Consider the following 21,637-nt stretch of genomic DNA (forward strand, 5'->3'; position numbering starts at 1 on the left):
AAACCACGATGTGCTGTATCATTTAACCAGCTAACTCATGTGTGAGAAGGTCTCAAATTTGTCAAATTAATTCTCAGGTTACTGGGGAAAGGAATTTTCTTTTATTTTCTCTTATTTTTTTTTAACCTATGCTAATTTTAAATACCATACTGATTATCTGGTGCACTGTCAATTATGTAACTACCACAGCTCCTGTATTTCTCCTGCAAATAGAAAAGTTTTCAGCACCACCATAAGCATTCAGGGTGCATTCTCTGGTAATAACTCATACTTTCATGATATCAGATAGGATGACTCCCAGAAAGACAGTCTGATTTGGCTTATCTAAGATAGCTAGTTAAGACAATGCAATTTTGATCCCCTGCAGCCTATCTAACCCTGCAAACCCTGATCATTCTGACACAGAGCACATGTACAGGTCTGAGTGTCACTGCATGGCTTCAGCAATCCACATCATTGTGTGGTTGCCATCAGTCTCCTCATCCCCCCCTCACCTTCATTTTAGGAACTGAGCTCTCACGAGCACTCACTTTGCATTTTGATCTCTCTGGCCTCCAGTAAAGCGTGCAATTCAGTATGATACCCAGATAGTTCATGTACTAGTCTAGGGTGAGTCACCCTCAATCTTGGATGTGCAAAATTGCTTATTGAGTCTAAAGGTGGAGGAGACTCACATCTGTTTCCCCTGAATTCATACACAGTCAACTTTGGATGCACCAATCAGATATCCAGGAAGGATGCTCAGGTCACCATGGCTATGATTTGCATGAAGTCCTTAAAACTGCATTCCTAGTTTTGGATTCTGATGCCTTAGTCACCTGCAAGAAATTAGATTTTATACGATCATAGCTTGGTTGCTTGTTATGACAGATACCAAAAATATTGGTACAAGTACCCTTTTCTAATAGCTCATATTGCAGTCTGCACCATTGGATCTGGTTCTCACATGGTTTATGTAAACTATGTGCAATCCCTATGAAGAGATGATCAATTTGTGTAATTTAATAATTACAAATAAAACCATACTTCACATTTTTCCAGTGTCATGAGCAGCTGCTGATGGATCTACAAACATAGAGTATCTGTCCATGCCCTCCCAAGGCTCTCTTGGAACTGCTCAGTGATGTTAAGCACTTGGACAGCAGGGATTTTTTGGGAACAGTCCAGCTTGCTCTGGTATTAGAAACCATTTAGCAAATGGTGATAACTAATTTAATTAGGATCAGATGCTGATGCCATTTGTGAAGATGATGCCGTATGGACACAACCCACTGTTCTTTGGCTCTGAAGCATCTTTCTCTGATTTTTGGAGTGCCATGAGATACAAGCACAAACACACTGACAGCAATGCACAGTAAATGGTTGGAGTATTTGGATATTTGTCATTCAACCAAGGTATTTCATCTACTCAGTTGTCAGATGCCATCAAGACCAGCAGTTTTATATTTCTTGAAAGGATTCATTCCTCAAATGACTGTCTCAAAGTAATCAATGCTCTGAAATTCTTGTCACTTACTGTGCAATTTACACTTTAGGTCTAATTTACACACTTTGAGTGCTCAGAAGATTGGTCTACAGTGATAGTGTATGTCTACTTCTTGTCAGTCAATAGAGGGATCCTGACTAATTGCTAGTGTTTTTCTGCTGTTGTGGGTTATGCCTACTTGCTCTCTGGAGCATGACTTCCATCTTCTGTCAGTTCACGAAAAAATATCCTCAGTTAATAAGTTGCTTTACAGGTCAAGAAAATCCTGTTTGTATTTTTTACATCCTACAATTTGCACAGTTTCCAGCTAAGCTGTGGAGCTCCCTGCCACAGGATAACACAGACAGTCAAAGTTTCTATGCTTTTTGGAAGCTGTTACACAGGTTAATGGGATCTGTTGTATTATCTCCTCTCCATCTAGCAATGGTGCTGAGGACAGAGGCCTGATACAGCTTGTTTTACTTATTTTGTCAGTCCTGGCTGAAGATATTTTGGATCACAGACTTGATCCAAAATATGCACATGACCATATTTCTATCACTTCTGCACATCACAGCTTGTGTTGAAGCACCAGTTGAACCAGTAGCTGTTAAGTTTACTGCCAGTAAACTTTTGACCACCATAAAAACTGACCATTTGGTGTGGTGACATACAGAGAGAAGAACCAGAAATGCTGCTGACACCTCAAGGTAGATTCCTGATGTCCCCTGTCGACAACAGGACCAGGATTAACTATAACCCTACCATTTTTCACGTATGCTTTTTTCCCTGGTCAGGTTCATTCTTAGTGACCTGGATGTTTATTCCCTTACATTGTGTTTGTGGACATAACACCTGGCAGTTACATTTATTTCATAGCTGGTTGACGATTTCTTGTTTGGCAGCTGAGGGGCCTTCAGCATTTGCAGATATTATTGTCAGCGCTGGTTCTGGTAAGAAGCCTTTGTGGGTAACTGACAGCTTGCACATCTAGGCACATCTTTAGCTGTGATATTAGGTATTTAGCAGGATTTGTGGATTCATAGACTCTAACAGGGATAGCAATGAAAAAGCATTTCTGCTGGGATCCTGTTATAGATTAATATCTATGAAATACATTCCATTTTCTATTCCCTACATGGCTGCTACAGGTAACTCCAGAGTGAGAAAATGGGCAGAGTTCTAAATTTTGCCTCATTGTTGCATCTCTGATTAAAAATATTCTTGTTGATATACTGCAAATTTGAAATCTCATGAAGTTTTTTGTCTCTACAGTGAAAAACTAAGAGAATTTATGCATAAGACTGAAACAGATCTGACTCCCTGAAAACAGGTTTTTAACCAAGAATTCTTTCTTATTTTATTAACCAACTGAGAGTATATCTACTGTGTGACCGAGTCAATGCTCTATTATTTCAAATTTGTAAGTGCCCTACTCTGGTCCTCCAAGGAGTTCTCCAGTACAGTTGTGAGAGAGTTTCACAATCTCTACTTCCAAATCACATTTTTTCCAATGTTTTCCTCATCAAGAAGCAACAGAAAGAGAACAAAAATACCTTTAATCTGCTAGTTTCTCAGATATTCCTCCACCTGTCTGTGAACACAGACGGAGAGATACTTCTAGAGATACAGTAGCTGAAACAATTCACTTGTCACAGTTGTTTTTTTGATTGTTTTGTACAGACACAGCAGTCAGAGCCTCTAAGCCTTGAGCAGTCTCCTCATTTTTTGCTGCTGAGATCCTTCAGAAGAGGGGACAGATTTCTGCAATGCTGTTGAAGGGCTGATGGAAGCTGGTGGCATTTGGCTCTGGTTCTGAGATTTTGCTGGATGGGTTTTACTCTCTGAACAGGAACTCTTTCTCTCCACATTTAAATGTTTAGTTGAGGAAGGTTTGCTCTTATAAAATTGGTATGCTGCAAGTACAACCAAGATCCAAGGAACAGAGCAGCTTAGATAGCAGCCATCAATGAGCAGAAATCCCTCTTCCTTCACAGAACATGTAAATACTGTCAGAGCATAATGGGGTTTAAAAGGATTGAGAAGAAACTGAGGCAATAAAATATTAGATAGGAGTAGGGGTCTGCAGAACATATTCCATAAAAATCCCACATCCCCATTTTTAGAATCATTCTCCTTTTTCCAATCAGTGCTTCCAGACTCACCAATATTGAGAACATGTGGTTTAATAACAAAGCCCAGTGTTGTCTGTGTGGTTTTTTGGTTTGAGTGTTGGTTTTTTTGGTTGGTTGTGGTTATTTAGCTTTGGCTTGTTGTTTTTTTTTTTTTCCTTAATAAGAAACCTGACAGGTTTTTTAAATAATAAAGCCAGTGCTTAGCCTCAGTCAGAGAGCAAAGCTCTCACTATGTTGCAAGTTGCTAAATCTACTGGAAGATGAACTCCTGCCCTAAGCAGCAGGGAACAACAGGTATGTGCTAAAGAAAGGGGAAGGGTTGGTTCCCTTGGAAGGACAGGAGAAAATGATGTAAAGACAAGAAAGGGATGCTTTGATTTTTAAAATAAATCTGGGTTGGTTTAAATCTTTTCAGATGAACAGCATTACCCCAGTATAATGAAACAGAAAACTGCAGCGCCTAACCCTGGAAGATGAGAGATGTACAAACCAAATCTGTAATGTGCACAGCAAGCAAGAAATGGCAATAACTTTCTAGCTACGAGTCTAGGATGCTGCTGTCAAAAGCACTGATGACATTTGATGCAGCAAATGAGACTGGAAGGAAAATTCAGAGTCAACATTTGCCCTGGGGCTTCTGACAAGTAGATGTAAAGTGATGGTCATCAGGATCCTCTGTCAGTGGAAGAACATGTCTCAGGACATGTTGAAATTGAGTTATCATTGGTTAAATTGAATTGCAAGAAATTATTTTTTTGTGTGTGTGTGTGTGTGTGTGTGTGGAGTCCTTTGAACTGAAAGAGCAGATACCCTGCAAGCAGAGAGGAATGAAAACCTGTGGTGTGTTTCTGTGCAGGCAGTGTTCGGTATTTGGGAGCTGGGACCTGTGATTTTCCTTACCAAGCTGAAGAGCTTACTGTTAAAAGGCAAAACATGGTCTAGTGAACATGGAGAGACATAAATGCTCAGGAGCATTTCTGAATGCTGTGAATAGAGGCCTTAGGAAGGAACTGCCTCCACTTCCCCAAGTATTTGTTCCTGTTCCAAAGCAGAATTCCTGTCAGAGCTGTGAATTAGAATAACAGGCAGCTGTGTCTCTTCTCTTACAGAGCAGCCACTAAAAGTTCTCCAGACTCCAAACTGTACAAACAATTTAATTTCTAGTTTAAAAAGCATATTTCATCTTTGTTTTTATAAGGCTTTCAAATTTTGTTTCAGAGCTTTGTTAAACTAGGATTTATTTGTGATATATCAGAAAACACGCAAAGCTCCTTTATTTTTCTGAGTAACTGTTTAAGGGTAAAAATCTGCAAAGGCAAGTATCATTATTTTTATGTCACTGTCTGTACATGAAATAGAAATTTTCAATCAGATTTTGATCCCATAAATATATATATATATATATATATATATACACACATAGATAGACATGTATATATTTATATATTTATATATTTATATATTTATATATTTAAAAATTATATTTATATAATTCTAAGACCTCTTCCTCTACCTGATGAATGTTGTGTTTACAAAAATAGATTTAGAACTGAATGAACAAATATGACCTATTTTTGTCTGTATTTAGACGAATGCAACTGACTTCAATAGAAGTTGCTGCTGATTAAAGCTAGTGAGTGTACCAGAGCAGCCTTTATGTATCAGGGTATAGAACAGCAAGCTGAAATCACCCAAACAAGTTTACTGTTCAAGCTAGGATTTAAAAGTCCTGAAAATCCTATTTATGTAATTTTTATTTCCCTTTAACCCCTTGGCAATAGCTGGTAGGACTCCTGCCATAAGCACTAATGAATTTTTCATTGAATTCTGACTCTTGGCATTTAGGGCTTAATAAAATCTTCTTTTCCTTTATCTGGAAGATTCCTTTTCTGCTAATTGGTGTCAACATCAATCAAGATCAGAAGTGCAACAACACTAGTTTAAAGGCCTTTTGCTCATCTGCTTTATACCCCAAGTAATATGGAGCTGTAGTCAGTTTACACATAAAAGTGGCAATAAATATCCTTTCACTGTAAAATGCAAAAAATTCTTAGAAACTTTGAAAAATGGTCCTGTTGCTGTAAATTAAAAGCTGCTTTCAGAGGTCTGTCAGTTACACAAGTGGCATTTTGAGTGACTGGGGCTGTGCTAAATACTTTGTGTAGCCTTAGAAGAGCTTCCTCTAGACCTCCAAAACTGTGGATGACACTGGACTTTTTATTTAGAGGAAGATCCTCTCGAAGATGAGGGCTGGATCACAGCTCCATGAATGTACATGCCTAACATCATAAGCATCTTTGGGGGAACTTTCATTGTTTATGCAAGTTAAATGCATTGTTAAAACGTGTGGCCAGGGTAGGGCTGGAAGTATGGTTGCTGATGGGGAGCACCTTGTTTCCATTAGAGGTGACTGCCCCTTGCTCTGTGCAAGGCTGGAGACCTTGGTCCTACTGAATTTGGGGTTTGCCCAGGTCAGAAGCAAGATCCAGGCAATCCAGGACTCTGCATAAGTCCCTGCTGATGATGTTTGGTGATGCACAAAGTGTTGTGTGTGTTGGCGAGACAGTGGCTCCTGGGGCAGTCAGCTCCCCCCATCCCTGCAGGAACTGGTAGAAGGCACAGCAGCCCACCAAATTCAGTTGTGGGGTTGCAATGACTTCTCCTTCTGCCTGTTGAGAGATTTGGAATACTGTTATTTGTCTAGACAAGTCATGAATGGATGCTATCTAAAATAAAGAAGTGTAATCCTTACAGCAGCAAGGGACCAGAGCCTCTATCCCCGACAAAGGGTGAGGTGGTAACAAAGGGTAGGTGTGTGTGAACACAGAGACAAAGCCAAGGACTGCAGGAATGACTGGGAAAAGTTTCTGAGGAATGGCCTTTAACAATGACCAAAACTTGTGTGGCAACTCCAGCCCAGGGTTCCCTACCTCCATCACTGTTACTGCAAGTATGGAGTTGAGAAGGCATGTGGAGATCCCAATGCCTCTGTAGGGCCAGCACAGAAAGCTCCATTGATGAGTCTGGTTGTGTTCTCTCAGAGACAATGTATTGATTAAAATACATTGTAAAATGGAAGTGAAGAAAAAGATTTTTCTACACAGAGAATCAAAGACACACAGTAGAAACTATAATTATTTTCTTTAAAGCAAGGGTAAATTGCATGCAGGATATTTCCTGCCTTTCCCATGGCTGAGCTGGGAAAAAGTACTTTCGTTCACAGAAGCAGTATGAGGCTGACATCATTCCTGAGAGAGGATCAGGCACAACAAACAGCAATTTCCAGTCCTCCCATGCATGATACCTTGTGGCTCACACTGCTGCACAATTCATTGAGCTGCAGCATTAGGTTGGCTTCATCTTGTTGCTCACTGAAGCCTAAATGAAAAAAGGAAAGCTTCATGGTACTTCCTTTGTTAGGTGCTACAGTGCCCATAAACTAAGAATATACAAGGGAAGGACAAGCACGTACATGGAATCGTAGGATCATTTAGGTTGGAAAAGATCCCTAAGGTCATCGAGTCCAAGTGCTAACCCAGCACTGCCAAGTCCACCACTAAACCATATCCCCAAGTGCCACATCTACATGTCTTTTAAATATCAGCAGGGATGGGAACTCCAGGCCTTCCCTGAGCAGTCTGTTCAATTGCTTGACAACCTGTAGTGAAGAAAAGTTTCCTAATGTCCAATCTAAACCACCCATGGCACAATTTGATGCCATTTCCTTCTGTCCTATCACTCTTACTCGGTAAAAAAAAGAGGTTGATCCCATCTGGCCACCCTCTCCTGTCAGGGAGTTGTAGAGAGTGGTACATTCTCCCCAGAGCATATTTTTCTCCCGGCTAAACAGCCCCAGCTCCCTCCACTGCCCCTCATAAGTCTTGAGCTCCAGACCCTCCACCAGCTTCATTGCCCTTCTCTGGGCCTGCTCCAGCCCCTCGATGTCCTCCCTGAGCTGAGTGGCCCAAAACTGGACAGAGCAGTCAAGGTGTGGCTCACAGTGTCCAGCACAGAGGGACAATCACTGCCTTGGTCCTGCTGGTCACACTACTGCTGGCCATGCTGCCATTGGGCTTCCTGGCCCTCTTGCCCCACTTGGGCACATGCTGGCCCACATTGAGCTGCTGCTGGCCAGCACCCCCAGGGCCTTTCCCACTGGCAGCTTTCCTGCCACTTTCCCCCCAGCCTGGGCTACTGCAGGGGCTTCTTGGGAGATATGGGTGATAGTAAAAGGGTTTTAAAATCATGGGGATTTAGGGTTAAAAGGAAAATTAGGCTTAGTAGGCCCTGAGAAAAAATAAATACCCTAGGTACATGAAGACCTTGTACCTTGCTAGAACTGCACCTGTGTAGCTAGTACATGATAAGTGATATAATTGTTAGATGTGATCATTGTTTAGTAATTAAATATAATTACTGTTTAATAGTAAAAATAATAATGAGAAACTGTGGTTGGGGGCCTAAGAAAGATCACGAGAAACTTATGTCAATGTATACAATAGAACAATATAGGTTTAATAATTAATATGTAAGTTATATAACGATAGAATATAAAATACGTTCAGCTTAAAAGCCATGTTGGAGTCAGATTTGGGTCTGTACCCCTGATTCCCAGAGCTCTCAATAAAAGCACCTGCATATAATCATATCCCGTGATTATGTGTGTTCCTGAATGCTAACAAGGGCAGGACCCAGCACTTTGCCTTATTGAACCTCATGCAACTGGTCTCATTCCATCGACCCAATCTTTCCAGATCCCTCTGCAGAGCCCTCCTAGATTGACAGATTGACATTCCCACCCAGCTTGCTGTTGTCTGCAAATTTACAGAGAATACACTCGCTCCCCTCACCCAGATCATCAATGAAGATATTGAACGGGACTGGGCCCAGCACTGGTCCCTGGGGGACCACCAGTGACCAACTGGATGCAGCACCACCACCCCTGGGCCCAGCCACCCAGGCAGTTCTTGACTCAGCAAAGAGTGAACCCGTCCGAGCTGTGGCTTTCAGACTTTTCCAGCCTGGAATGCCATTTTGACACTGCTTCATCACACAGTGCAGCACAAGGCTGTGTCTGGTCAATACAGCAATGGCAAATCTCTTGGTATCCTGCAGGCCATTGTGCATTTTGAGTAATAGCTGCCTGGGGAGCAGGTTAATGCCAGGCACAGGCTCTGTTTGCTGTAACTCACGTGAATAGCTCTGAACAGAAAGGCTGAATGTTGCGATGACAACACATCAATAAGTAAAGCCACTTTCTCCACATTTTGACATGAATTGCCTGTCTTGGATACTGCACTATAATCAGTGCTTGCATCACCAGGAGGAAAATAAAGGCCAGTATGACCTTCTGGAGCAATAGGACCTGTTTGCCTAGACTGATGAGAGAGTCATTAGTCTGAAAAGTTACTTGGACTGTCAGTAACCTGCTCACTGTGTGATGCAGTGCCTTGGCTGAGCCACACCTCTGAGTTTAATTTATCCCTTTTGCACAGGGTGAGTTCTTTAGGGACTGTTAGAGTAAATGCAGGCACGATGGCTGGGCAGCCTGCAGCACTACAAGGACAGCACAGACTTTGTGCAGAATCAAACACGAGCCCTTTGGGGTGGATCACTGGGGTACAGAGGGAGAGAAATGGGAGGAGTAGTTTTGCTGATATTTCCAGCAGCCCTCCTGACCCACCTGGCTGTCTGCGCCCCTGGCACCAAGGAAGGAAGCAGCTACAAAAGCAGCGGGGCTGATTGTGCATTAGAGAGGTTCTCCTATCAGCAACAAAACAGACTATTTTGTCTCCATTCACCTTCTAGGCAGATCAGGGCTGTTCTTAATGCTGGTCTTAGCTGTTTCCCTATTCATTTCACACATATTTCAAACAAACAGGGATGACAAAAGCATGCAATTTATTGCAACACACAGTGTTGGTAATTTTGCAGGATCTGAGGCCAGCTGAACAATATGCTCCTGACCTTAAATTGCTCATTCCCCTTTGCTGTTAAGTAAAAAAATAAATCAATGGGTAATTCCTTTCTCTCACCATACCTCCTCTCTCTCCTCCATTTTTAAAGCCAGACATCAGTCCTTTTTATTTAGTCATGACAATGAAACTAGTGCAAAGAAAATCTTAGTACCCAACCAATATGTTTAGTTTCTTTTATAATGTTAATTAGGTGTGCTTAGTGTCTTTCTGAGAAAGGCAGAATGCTAACCTTAGAAACTCAGATAATCCTATTGTCAAATGTATTTGTTTAATAAAATAGGTTTGTTTCTTTTTCTTAGGAGGACTTATCTTAGAGGATTTAGCTTCTCCTCTAAAATCCAGACTAACCAGTGGATTCCTGCATACCAGCATATGTTGTGGGCCAATGATTGCAGAATTACCTGCTGCTATATCTTGTCTGAGCAATGTATGCAGCTGCAGTATAGACAGCTGCTTGAGGAGCTGGGAGAGATGTAAAACCATTTTAATCCTCTGTATTCTTACCTGAAGTTATTGAATAGCATGTTATTAGAAAAAAAAAAAATGAGGAAGGTTCTTTTTTAATACACACAAAATATGAGCAAGGTGCTCCTGCTGCTGTTGAACACATTCTTTGGTAAGTGCAAATTAATTTAGATTTGGAAGTAGTTCGAGAAACTAGTTCCTCTTTTCATTTATACATATACACTTTCCGAATTGGAGAGGCTGGATGCAGTGCACCTTCAGCACTTTAAAGAAGTGAAATGGCACATGGGGAAAAGGACTGGATAGTAGCAAAAAACCACATTGTGTAAGTCTGAAGTTTCCAATGAGCGAATGGACGCAGTATTCTTTGTGAATTTGTGTAAGCATGTCTGTTTAAATGTGTTTTTTTTACAGCATCATGACCACACTGAGCTTGGCAGCACCTGTGAAGTGGGAGCCTGAGGTGTGTTTGTTTCCTTCCCTCTCATGCCCACGGTAGGGAGGCTGCTCTGTGTCCTCCCAGCTTGCTGTGCACAGGACAAAAGGAGCACAGGCATGCAGGCACATTATCTGAGCTGTCCGTATGGGACCAGAATTAGGATTTCCTACCAGCACAGAGAACCATTCTAATAGTAAGAAATAAGCCATAGGAATTAAATTACAAATGTATGTGCTGCCCTTAGGGGATATCAGTTTGTATCACAGGGTATCCATAACCATTCCCTTTTGTGCTGCTGGGCAGCAGAGGCCAGTTAAGCTGCTCTGTGGCAAATGAACTGTTAATATCTGAGGAACCCTCTAAGAGAAAGAGGCATGAGGGCACTATTTCAATTTATTGTACTGCGATGAAATGTGAATTGCAGCAAAAATAGGAAAAAAATCTGTTTCAGTGAACAATCACATTTTGGAATATTTTTGTCCTCAGTGCTAGAAATTTAATAAAACAACTGGAAGTCATAAGGAAATAAATTATTTTCCAACTAAGGAAAAAGGTTTTGGGCCTTGTTCAGATGAGTTGAATATCATTCTCATTTCTGTTTCAGATGAGCCATGTCACAGAGACCAGCCATGATTTGTTTTCTCAGCAGGCTATTTCCTTCAGGGCTAGTTAGGCCTTTGATTTCACTTGATATGGAACTACCTGTGGTCTTCTGAGCCTGGGTATCTTGCAACATGAACAATCAACAATAAAAATTAATTAAAAAAAATAAAATATGTGCCAACAGACCAGTTTCATGAAGTACAGAGCCACAAGGTCAGTAGTCCTTGATAAGCAGCTGGCTGTGAATCATCACTGCTGATTAATCCAAAGCATTGCAGTGACAATGTTTGCTGTCACAGAATTGTAGAATGACTTGGGTTAGAAGAACCTTAAAGATCAACTGGTTCCAATGCCCTTGCCATGGTCAGGGACACCTTGGCTAGGTTACTCAAAGCCCCATCCAGCCTGGCCTTGAACTTCCAGGGACAGGGAGTCCACAACTTCTTTGGGCAGCTTGTGCCAGTGCCTCACCACCCTCACAGGAAAGAACTTCTGTCTAATATCCCTCACTTCATTTTCCTACATGGTCTTCTGCAGAAGTTAATTTTATAGAGCCAACATCCAGCATTTTATTTATTTTAAATTTATTTGCCATGAAGTTCCCCTTCACTCCTTTTCTTAGTGGTTTCCCCCCTCCTACAATGCGTAGGAGTAACAAGAAACCATTCGGTTTGTGCTGGTTTAAGACTTGTCATCCTGTGCTTTATGACTTAGAATTGGTCTTGTTAGGAAAAGAAGTCACTGGGAACAGAGACTTATTCTCTGTTCAGAATGACAGCAGGATAGACAGGTGTCATCTCATGATGACATTTAAAGGTGGACGAGCCCCATGAGTGAGGGAGTTCAGTCTGATGTAATCAGTGTCAACCCTTATGAAGACTATTTTTGTCAACTTTATTTATTCCTTTGAGACATTGCTTTATAATAACAGGAAGACTGTAATTTAAATGGTGATGGGGCGTGGGTGGTTGAATTATTCATTCTTTACAGGAGGCAGACTCCATCGAAATCCAAAAGTGGCCGACCTGCAATATCCTGTCTCTTCCCTTCCCACCTGCTCTTGCCTGAAACACAAAAAGAATTCTATGGCTCCTTCAATTAATCTGCAGGGATGGAAAATTAGCATGTTTCCCTTTTATTTAAGGAAGATGTTTCATCCCTGAGACTTTTACAGAGACACCTTAATTGGTCATCCTTCTGAGGTTTCAATTTAAAAAGAAACAATGGGCAGCATTTTGTAGACAGCCTATGTAAAAATGCTGAAGTTTATTGTAACGTGGATCTCTGAACCACTGAAATAAAAATTTGTGTGGGAAATTTCCAATAGCTTCTACTATTTAAATGCAAATGTGCATAAGGAGCTTTGTTCTAGATATCAGTCATTTGATACAGCTTGGGTTTTGTCCCTGCCCTTAAATACCTGAGATTCCTGCTGAGATGCACATTCTTAAAAAAAAAACAAACAAAAAACAAGAACCAAAACAACAAAAACCTCCAATAGCAACAACAAAAAACCCACAACTGAAAAACCCCAAGAACCAACCCACCAATCTTCCCCCCAGCTTGTGCATCTCATTTCAATATTCCCTGTGCAGAATCTTTAAAAAATTGTTTCATCCAGGCTGGTCCCTCACCTTATCCAAATGGCCCTTAGGCCACCAGCTGCTGCTGGAGCAGAGAGGCACATATAGGGGAATATACTGGCCACGGCATGCCAAATGCATTTGCCACAGCAGCAGCCCTCTTTATTTCTGTCTCTTCCTCTAGAAATCTTTAATGTGTTTAAATATTAAAGCTGGACACATATCAGCGGATCCCCTGCGGAGTCTTTCATTGAAAACATCCAAAACCCAATAAAATCAGCTGGTCCTTTTGATGTTTGTAAAGTGGTTGCTAACTGAGGTGGCTGGGCTGGGAGTCCAATATCAGACTCCCCTAAAAATATCTACAGAATATTTCTAATAATGCTGATAATTGTAATCTCCTTGCTGGGTATTTAATTTTGCACAATAACATATCCTTTATTTTTTTTAAAAAGGCTATTTAGAAGGATTTGTGTGCTTTATTTCTACCTCAATGTAGCATTGATTTTCTTTGTGTCCTAAAGAAATCCCTTAACCAAAAAATACATTGAAGTTACAGAAATCTATTTATTTCCTAGGCAAAACTGTTGATAGTACTGTCTAAACCAGAATTGTTTCATCTGTACTAAGAAGGGAAAGTGGTTACTGTGTCAATAGGGTGGAAACTCAGCAATTTTAGCATTTAGGGTTTGGTGGGGTTTTTTGCCATAATAATGCTGCTCCATTTGCATCTCCCCATAAAAACAAATGGAGAACGACAAAAGACTTCCAGGTACTTTTCATGATCACAGACCCAAGCACAGCTGGGAAGAACAGCAACTTCCCAGCTCTTTAGGATTAAGTTAACATGCAAAAGAAGCTTACATGCTTTGCTTTACGAAGCAAACCCTTTCCATGCTCTCAAATCAAGACTGGTAAAATACAAGGACAAATGTCCAGCTCCTGCAGAAATATTTATACTTCCATTTAATTTTAACATCAGGCACCAATACTTTTCATGTGGATTGAAAATGAAAGTCAGAAGACAATAGAGGTTCTCAGCCAAAGTAGTATTGTCTGTCTGGAAGAACAAACTCTTTCAGCAGCCGCCACATTAACCATTGGCCTCAGTCAGTTTTCCAGTGAGTAGCAGGCGCTTTTCCAATTTTCTAATACATACTATTGCCTTGGCAAGGAGTAAATGGGATCTTATGCCAGGACACTTGTATCTAGACCATACTTTGACTCCTTGCTGTGTTTGCAGAAATTCCAGGTACACATCATTAATCACAAAGCCTGTCCGATTCTTGAATTATTTAATACAATATTGGAGCGGTTTTGAATTATTTAAAGCAATATGCAAAAGGTTCTCTGTGATATACATGCAGAGATTATTAAGAACCTTGCTAAACAGACTTAAATTGCCAGAACATAATATCAGCTATCCATGTTCCATAGCTCTAACTTGAGGAGGGAATGAAACAAAATACTGCTGTCCAACAGCCTCCTGCTTTATCCTAAAATTTACTGCAACTGTTATAAATAAATGAAAAGGTTTTAATCTACCTCATTTGAAACTGCTCAAAACATGACAGGGAAAAGCAGCCAGCACATTGGGATATGGTATTAGTGGAGAATGAAAAAGCAGGAGGTTTATCTCATCCTCCTGATGCTGTGAACAGGCAGGTAGAACATGGGGACAGATTGTCTTCCAAAATGTTTTGATCTTTTTTTCTGTAGAGGTCAGGAATGAACGAGCAACGTCTATAATGAATCTGGTAGTTTTTCAAGATATATTAGGAGTGAAAAACATTACTTGGGTCTACTTGAGAAGTTCATTCAGCTGCTTAGTCATACTCAGAACAAGTTGCCCACAGCCCAGTTGGTACAAAGGGTGCTCCAGGAGCCAAATGGCAGAGCTTGACATCAAAATGTGACTTCAGCTTAACCTCATAAGCAGTCCAGCCCACATTTAAAGAATGACTTTGTGGCCATGAGATTGTTTTTGCGTCATGATTATGTTTTCCCACTGAAATGGTCCTCATGCTCATTATAAAGATGGGCTGGGAGAAACATCCTGAACCCTAGAGAAGGCAGAAATGGCAGCTCAGTAATTCTCATTTCAAAAGAATCAAGAGAATCAAGAGAATCAGTTCCCGCATCCTTCCTCCTCCTCCTCTTTTCTTGCATAGCCATTTGCTAGGGAAGATGGGGACCAGCTGCTTAGAGGCCCTTGAGGACAGATGCTTATAGATTTAGGATCCTACAGAAGAGAGCATGCCAGGTGACCCTAATCTGAGCTGCTGTCTCAGTTTGATGATGTCTTTAGGCACATTAGCTGATACACTCAGGTTATTTTCTTGAAACTTTTCATCCCAGCCAAGCTGGTGAACTGAAATTTCCTACACAGTTTTCCCCTTTAGCTTCACACAGAGAAGCTGAGATTCTCCTCCAGCCTTGCAGAGCTGCAATTCTTTGTGCGAGTGTGCCCATACTTCCTTTAACCTGGCCCAACAGGGACATGGACCCTAAGGAGTAATTTTCAATAGAATATAATTTTCCCTCTAAGTAATTTATCTCTGAAAAAAAGCCCAGTCAGTTTTCCCTGAAAAGTACATAGCATTTTCCCATTATTAACCTTAAAATGCTACAATTAAATGGTGAAGAAGGGTGGCAGAAGAGGGATTACTGACATATATTTTTTAGCTAAGTAATCACAATGGAAGCATTCACTTTTCCACTCATTTTGAGATGGCCATGAACCTATCATATAGCAAACTCTAACACACCAGGGTAATATATGATGGTGAAACATCTTAGTTTATCCATTCACTTTGCTCTGTGAGTTTACAAGGGCTGAAAATCTATTTGCTTTTCACCTCGTTTAGCCTTGATTTAAAGGTATGACAGGAAATAAGTGGATGCCATAGTTCAGTGTCTCTCTGTGTGGAATAAAGCCTGTCTCACACATTGTTGCTGAGGTTTCTGCTGCAGTATGGACACGGGGGTGTGACCCCATGTGCATAAGGGACAAAGGAAAACACACAGCTCTGTGCCTGACAACAAGGCAGGCACAAAACATTCAGGATTTTGCCCACTCCTTGTCCAGTGGTTTGATTATTGGAGAAATAAAAGGCAGCCCCACTGCACCTCCACAGGGAGTGCTCCTGGGACTGTGCAAAGCATCAGGAGGCCCTGATTCACCAAGAACTTGAATTTCTACATCTGTGAAAGGTTCTGAATATTCTGGGAGAGAAAAGAGCATCTGGGGACAGCTCTTCTGTCTGGTGTATCATGCTTCCACTGGTGTAGGGCAAGCCTAGTTTTGTGATTTGTTTTATAATGTCGTGTAGATTAAGGTGATCTCTTTCCCTTCCCTCTCCACAAGTCCCCAGGCTTTGCTGACATTGTACTAGGTGGATGTTGCCCTGTACACTTTTTGGTCATTCATTCAGCCCCACATTCTCTTTACTTCATGTACATACAAAATTACAACGTAGAAGTTGACCAGCCAATGCCTTGTCTATCCTGAAGGCAACGTTATCACACCACAGGTACAGCTGGCTCATATTTCTTTCTTTCCTTTTTCAGTGTTGCCCATAATCTTTAATTTAAGCAATTTTAAAAGCAGGTGACCAGTCCAGTTCTTGTTACTTTATGTCTTGACTGGTGAAAAAAGCCTTTATGAATACATTATTTTTGTTTCATGCACATCCATTTTCATCACTTGATTCCTTTGAAATCAGGTTTGTGTTTGTAGAACTTAAGAGCTGTGCACTTAATCTTAACATCCTTACAAAGATTTTCAATCAGACATTTATGTTAATCCAGAGCCTGCAATATCCACCATAAAATTGTTTTAAGGGTAATATAGACTTTCAAAGGCAAAATATTTATAGTTCATATTTTTCTTAACTTCTCTATAATTTTAATTGTCTGCTTTTTAAAAAAGAAAAGTTTGGGTTTTTTTATGCAACATTATTTTTTCCCACAGAGCCTTCTTTGATGTACACAAACCAATAATACAGAGATAACCATCTTGTGCCATTATCGTGGCACTTCAAGACTTCTTTGAATTATTTGTGGTGCTGTAGGGATTAGAAGCCTCTCAGTTTGTATATGAACATCTTTCATTTAATTCACACAAAACTGGTTCTGTTTATTAAACACTTTCAATAGGAGGCCACCATCACAAAGAAGAAAAAGGCTTCCTAGCTTTTATTGTAACTGCAAATTTTGTATCCTGCTGCAGCTCAGGGTGTGTTTTCTTCTGCATCATGGCTTCCTTTGTAAAATGAAATATTTAGGGTGAAATTATGACATCTTATTCACATTTTGCAATAACAAATTCTTCAACTGAAATCAAAAAGACTGCTCAAAGGATGAAAAGTTATGTAACATGTTAGAGGTAGAACCTGATCCCTCAGAATTCAGCAGCATTTCTCTTCCTTTTATCCTGCTCAACCAAGCTGGATGAGAACAGCCATAAGAGCTTCGGCTCGTGTGAAAATGCTGCTGGTACCAGAAGAGCAGGATTCAAAACCAAACTACAGCCCCTGTAAAGTGAAAGATGGAGAAATAGAAAGGAAAATGATCACAGTAAAAAAGCCAATTTAGTTTTCAAAAATCTGCAAAATCCAAATGAAGCAATTATTTTTTTGAAAAGCAAGGAAGCAAACTGAAATTTTTGAAAAGCAAGGAAGCACTGTGCAGTCAATTACACAAATGGAAACACTCAAAATGGAATTCAAATGGAATTCAATTAATTCAAAATGGAAACAGAGTATTAGGGTGAGAAGTCTGATAATGTTATGGTGACCTGCAGCTTTTACTTGATTGTTTATTAATAACAGAAGTATTTTATAATAGATATGTTAACAGGCACACTTACCTACTTCTGCTGATGAATTATTATTATAGTTTTGCCCAAAGCAAATGTGCTGAGAAAAGAAGCTGCACACTGAATTCATAGATGCTGGCAGTGCTGGTGCCCCTCGAGGATCTTTCTTTAACTTTTACAACTTCTTTCTCTCCTCTTATGCCTGAACGATTCTTTTCAACATACCACAGCACTTCCTCTACAAGGTGTTTTATCCTGGATGCAGTCAGCCTCACAGACCACATGTCCCAGAGACCAGAAATCCACAGCAGAGCAGCAGACTTCCCACAGGCCACTCTTAGTGTATAAGTTCACAGGCAATTGAAGAATGTTTTGTCCTCCCGTTCTTTTCTCAGATGAGCTGGAAGGATGGAAAAAGTGGTTAAGAGACCTTAACAGAAAGGAGGTTGTGACAGCCCAGCCTGGGAAGCCAAGGATTTTGTGCACTTGAAGGCATGCTGAAAGAAATAAGCCATGGATCCCTTCATTTAAATGTATTTATTTATCTTATTATTTTAATGGGGACATGTCAAATTAATTATGTAGTGGGAGTGAAAACTTGCAAACTCCAGCAGGCCACTGAGTATAGAGTTGCATGGTACTGTGCTTGATTTTGCAATTTGGATGTGACAGATGGAAGAGCTCGTGCAAGCCTTGTGTGTATTCCTTTGGTAGAGAGGATTGCACTGTTTGAAACATTCATAGGCACATAAGATTTAGCCATCTCTTCTTACATTAATCAGGCAGGGTTTAGTCTGCAGAAGGGGATTGGAGGAGCTCTGGTCCCTTCTGATCAGGCTGATTGCCGTGATAAACTCATACTTCCCACTTAACTGCCTGTTCATCTCCGTGGTCTCATCTTCACACCTGGATTTAGAAGTTTTGTTTTCTGGTAGCAAAGCCCCTGATACAGCTGTGCTTGATGACTCTGCCTTTTTAGGTAGGCTACAATATAAATAAATAATGCTGAGTTGTAAAATTGTGGCTGACACCAAGAAAGCAGACAAAATGGGAATGTTTTTGTCTTTAGGAATTAGCATAAGAAAGTTGAGGATATGCATCAAGTTGATGCTGCTAAACTTCCACAAACAGCTTGAGTTCCATGTGGCAGGATCCTGGGGATTGTAATTAAGATCAATGACTTGTTATTTTAATGAATATGGATCCAAATCACACGGGAAAATTTAGCTTGTTGTGTCTCAGTGCTGCAGTTTCCTTTACAGAAAGCAGGGAAGGTAAAACTTGCATTTTCCAATTCTTTGTTTCTTCTTTTCCAGTGAGCATGTCAGGACAGGAGTGTGTTTGTTCAGCACCTGCATCAGTAATGACCTGGACTAGAGACAGATAAAGCTACAAAGAGAGCCATGATAACAGACTTGCTTTTCAGTTTCTTGATTATGTATTGGTACAAATTTATTACAACCAAGCAGTGTTAAAGAAGTGGGGCTTCTGCTTTTGATCAGAATCCAGAAACACAGAGTTGTGATAGAAAGTTAATAACAAAGGACAGATTAATTGTACTCTGGAAATGTTTTGATTAGCACTTGTTGAAATTCTGAGCAAGGGTTTAGTCAGTACTTTTTTATCCTGGACTAATTCATCCATCCCTCTCTGGAAAATTCAGTCTAATGTGTCATTCAGCATAAGGGAACAGAAGTGTTTTCCATGATCTATGTAACAATCAGTCTTTTCAACAGTTCATTTTGCCTCTCACACAGCAAAGATGTGCATTCCCAAGGTGCCAGATGTTTCCACCACTGAGCAGGTGAAAGGTAGTAGAAAAGAATGTCATTTTGATGAGTCTCTTTATAGCATAATCCTACCAGTGCTCATTTCAGAATCTGGGATCACAGTAGTAAATAATGCTGAGTACTCCTATAGCACAGAACACGTTCAAAATTAAATTTTAGTAGTAGTAGCTTCAGAGATCTCTGAAAAAGTGAATAGGAAAAAGTTAAAAAGGGAGAAAGTTAAAACTTGACTGTGATAAAACCATGTCAAGCCAAGAGGTGTTCCCTGGGGAGTGACTCTTGTTCATCTAGAAAAATAATAAAAAATGATTCTATGTGTGGGTAAAATGAGATGCCTAAATGGACTCCAGGGAAATTATTGTGGGGAAAAGATAATTGTTTAAGTTCTCACTACAAATCAAACTTAACTTTTAATTTGGGTAAATAGTGAAATTCAAGAGTGACCTTGGAAAAATTTAATAGTTATTATACTTACCTGTGAAAATTAACATACTTGCTATCCAGCTTGACATTACAGACCTGTTGAGGTACTACAGAGAGGTGGAGGTAGTTTTCTCTTCCTGATATTTCAGAACAGACTGAGATTTCAGATAGGAGGTGTCTTGATCTGAAGGCCATATTCATAAGAGCTCCAGCTTTGTAGTTTTGAGGAAATACAGATAATATTTGAGCCAAAGTTGTTGTATGTCACTTAAAGTAGGAGTTCAAAGAAAAAACCCATGCCATCAATGTTTTGGTTGTTTATATTGTTCCACAGTAAAAATCACTTATGTGTGTTCCCTGACTTATTCTTCCTGGCATCAGATACTGGATGCCAGAGGCAAAACTTTTCTCCCTACACCATGCAGAGCAAAACTCTTTTGTATGACCTACCAACATAGAGGAACATGAGTTGTAAACCAGTGGAATTAAACACAAAATGTTAAATATACATTTTGGAACATGAGGTATGAAAAGATAAATATTAAAAGACATCCCAATAATAGCAATACATAAAATTTCTGATGATTCTCTGAGTATTTTTAGAAAGCAGTGCATTGCTACGGTATGCAACTGAAATATCACCCAGTGAGACTTCAGCATAATTAAGCAATGATTAATCAATACTTAACTAAAGAAATTAAGCTCAGGAGAAACAATTAATTGAAGTTAAGTGAACTTTGACAGCTCATATTAAACTAAGGCTCTAATTAACAAAAGCATTGTGCATCCTCTAAATGAAGGGATGTGCAGGCTTCAGGTGCCAGGGAGGGGGTGAGTGTTACTCTGCAAATTCCTTGATGATGAGGAGTCACTGATGGAGAGCTTCATTTCAAGGCTTTGAAAAGAGAAGGTGATCTTTCTTTGGTCGCCCACAATGCTGTTTGGTGACTTGATTCTACGTTCAGCAGTTCAGGTGGCTCTCTGGAGGAACAAATGTAGTCTCCTGCTAGAGTCTGCAGCCTAGCCCCATGTCCTTCAGGCTCTTATCATATAGAACCAAGCTGCTGGATGAGGTGGGGGCACTGCTGTAATGTCCATGACACTGCCAAACTCCCAAACTCCACAGAACCAGGGAGCTCTGGCCCTTTGCATCGCTTGGAGCTCCACAGTCCCATTTCCTGCAGGATTTGTGGCTGTGGAGAAATGCAGCAGGGGCAGCTGCTGCCAAAGGGCTGCAGCCCAGGGAAGGGTTGGGACAGGGAGATGGGGGAAGAACACTCTGGAGGACCTGAGAGGGCCTGTGACAGAATTTTCTCCTTCTCATGTCTCTCTCCTCTCTGTTGTGTTTTTACATTCCCCCCAGAGTAACTTTCACTTTTAGAGTTAGTGAATGCCATCATCTATGGACACAGGTTATCAACCCTTGTGCATGTGAGACTGTCCCAATATCTTTTCTGCAAAACTGTCTCATGAAACCACAGAGTCTGGATACCTGACCTAACACTTCTGAAAATATTGATTTATAACCTGGAGAACAAGCCTGGGGGAGGGAAGGAGCAGAATACAGGGAAAAGCTCTAAGTGTTGCCTCTTGGCTCTCAGGAAAGGAAATGGCCACCGGTTCTCTTTGCAGTAGCCAGGCCATGTCCCATAAGCCCAGACTGACGATGAATAAGGGTCAGGAATGGGGTTTAGAGCCTAATCTCAGCCCCAGCCCACCTGAGGGAATTTTCCCTCTAGAGAGTGGGGCCTTGCTTGTTTTTAGAGGCACTGGAGAGTGGCACAAATCTGAGATGAGGGAAAATAAAAGAGATATGATTGGCTAGTGGCTTAATTGCTCTGTTAATTGCTTTGCCTCTGGTGCTCTCATCCCTGCAGAGAAGTGCCTCAGGGTTATCTCAGCTGTGTGAGTTCCCCTCAGTGATGAGCAATTATCTC

General features: G+C 40.6%; 1 long non-coding RNA gene across 1 annotated transcript in view; it reads right to left on the reverse strand.

Moving 5' to 3' along the window:
- Nucleotides 1-1,636: 1,636 nt before the first annotated feature.
- Nucleotides 1,637-21,637, reverse strand: part of LOC115494015 (uncharacterized) — a 34,317-nt gene continuing 14,316 nt past the window's right edge. The window contains exons 2-3 of the long non-coding RNA XR_003959071.4: nucleotides 17,539-17,887; nucleotides 1,637-17,203 (exon numbers count right to left, since the gene is read on the reverse strand). This is a non-coding gene — a long non-coding RNA (uncharacterized lncRNA). The remainder of the gene's footprint in view (nucleotides 17,204-17,538; nucleotides 17,888-21,637) is intronic.

Source organism: Taeniopygia guttata, chromosome 2 (assembly GCF_048771995.1).
Source record: "Taeniopygia guttata chromosome 2, bTaeGut7.mat, whole genome shotgun sequence".
In the NCBI taxonomy this organism is placed as follows: Eukaryota; Metazoa; Chordata; class Aves; order Passeriformes; family Estrildidae; genus Taeniopygia; species Taeniopygia guttata.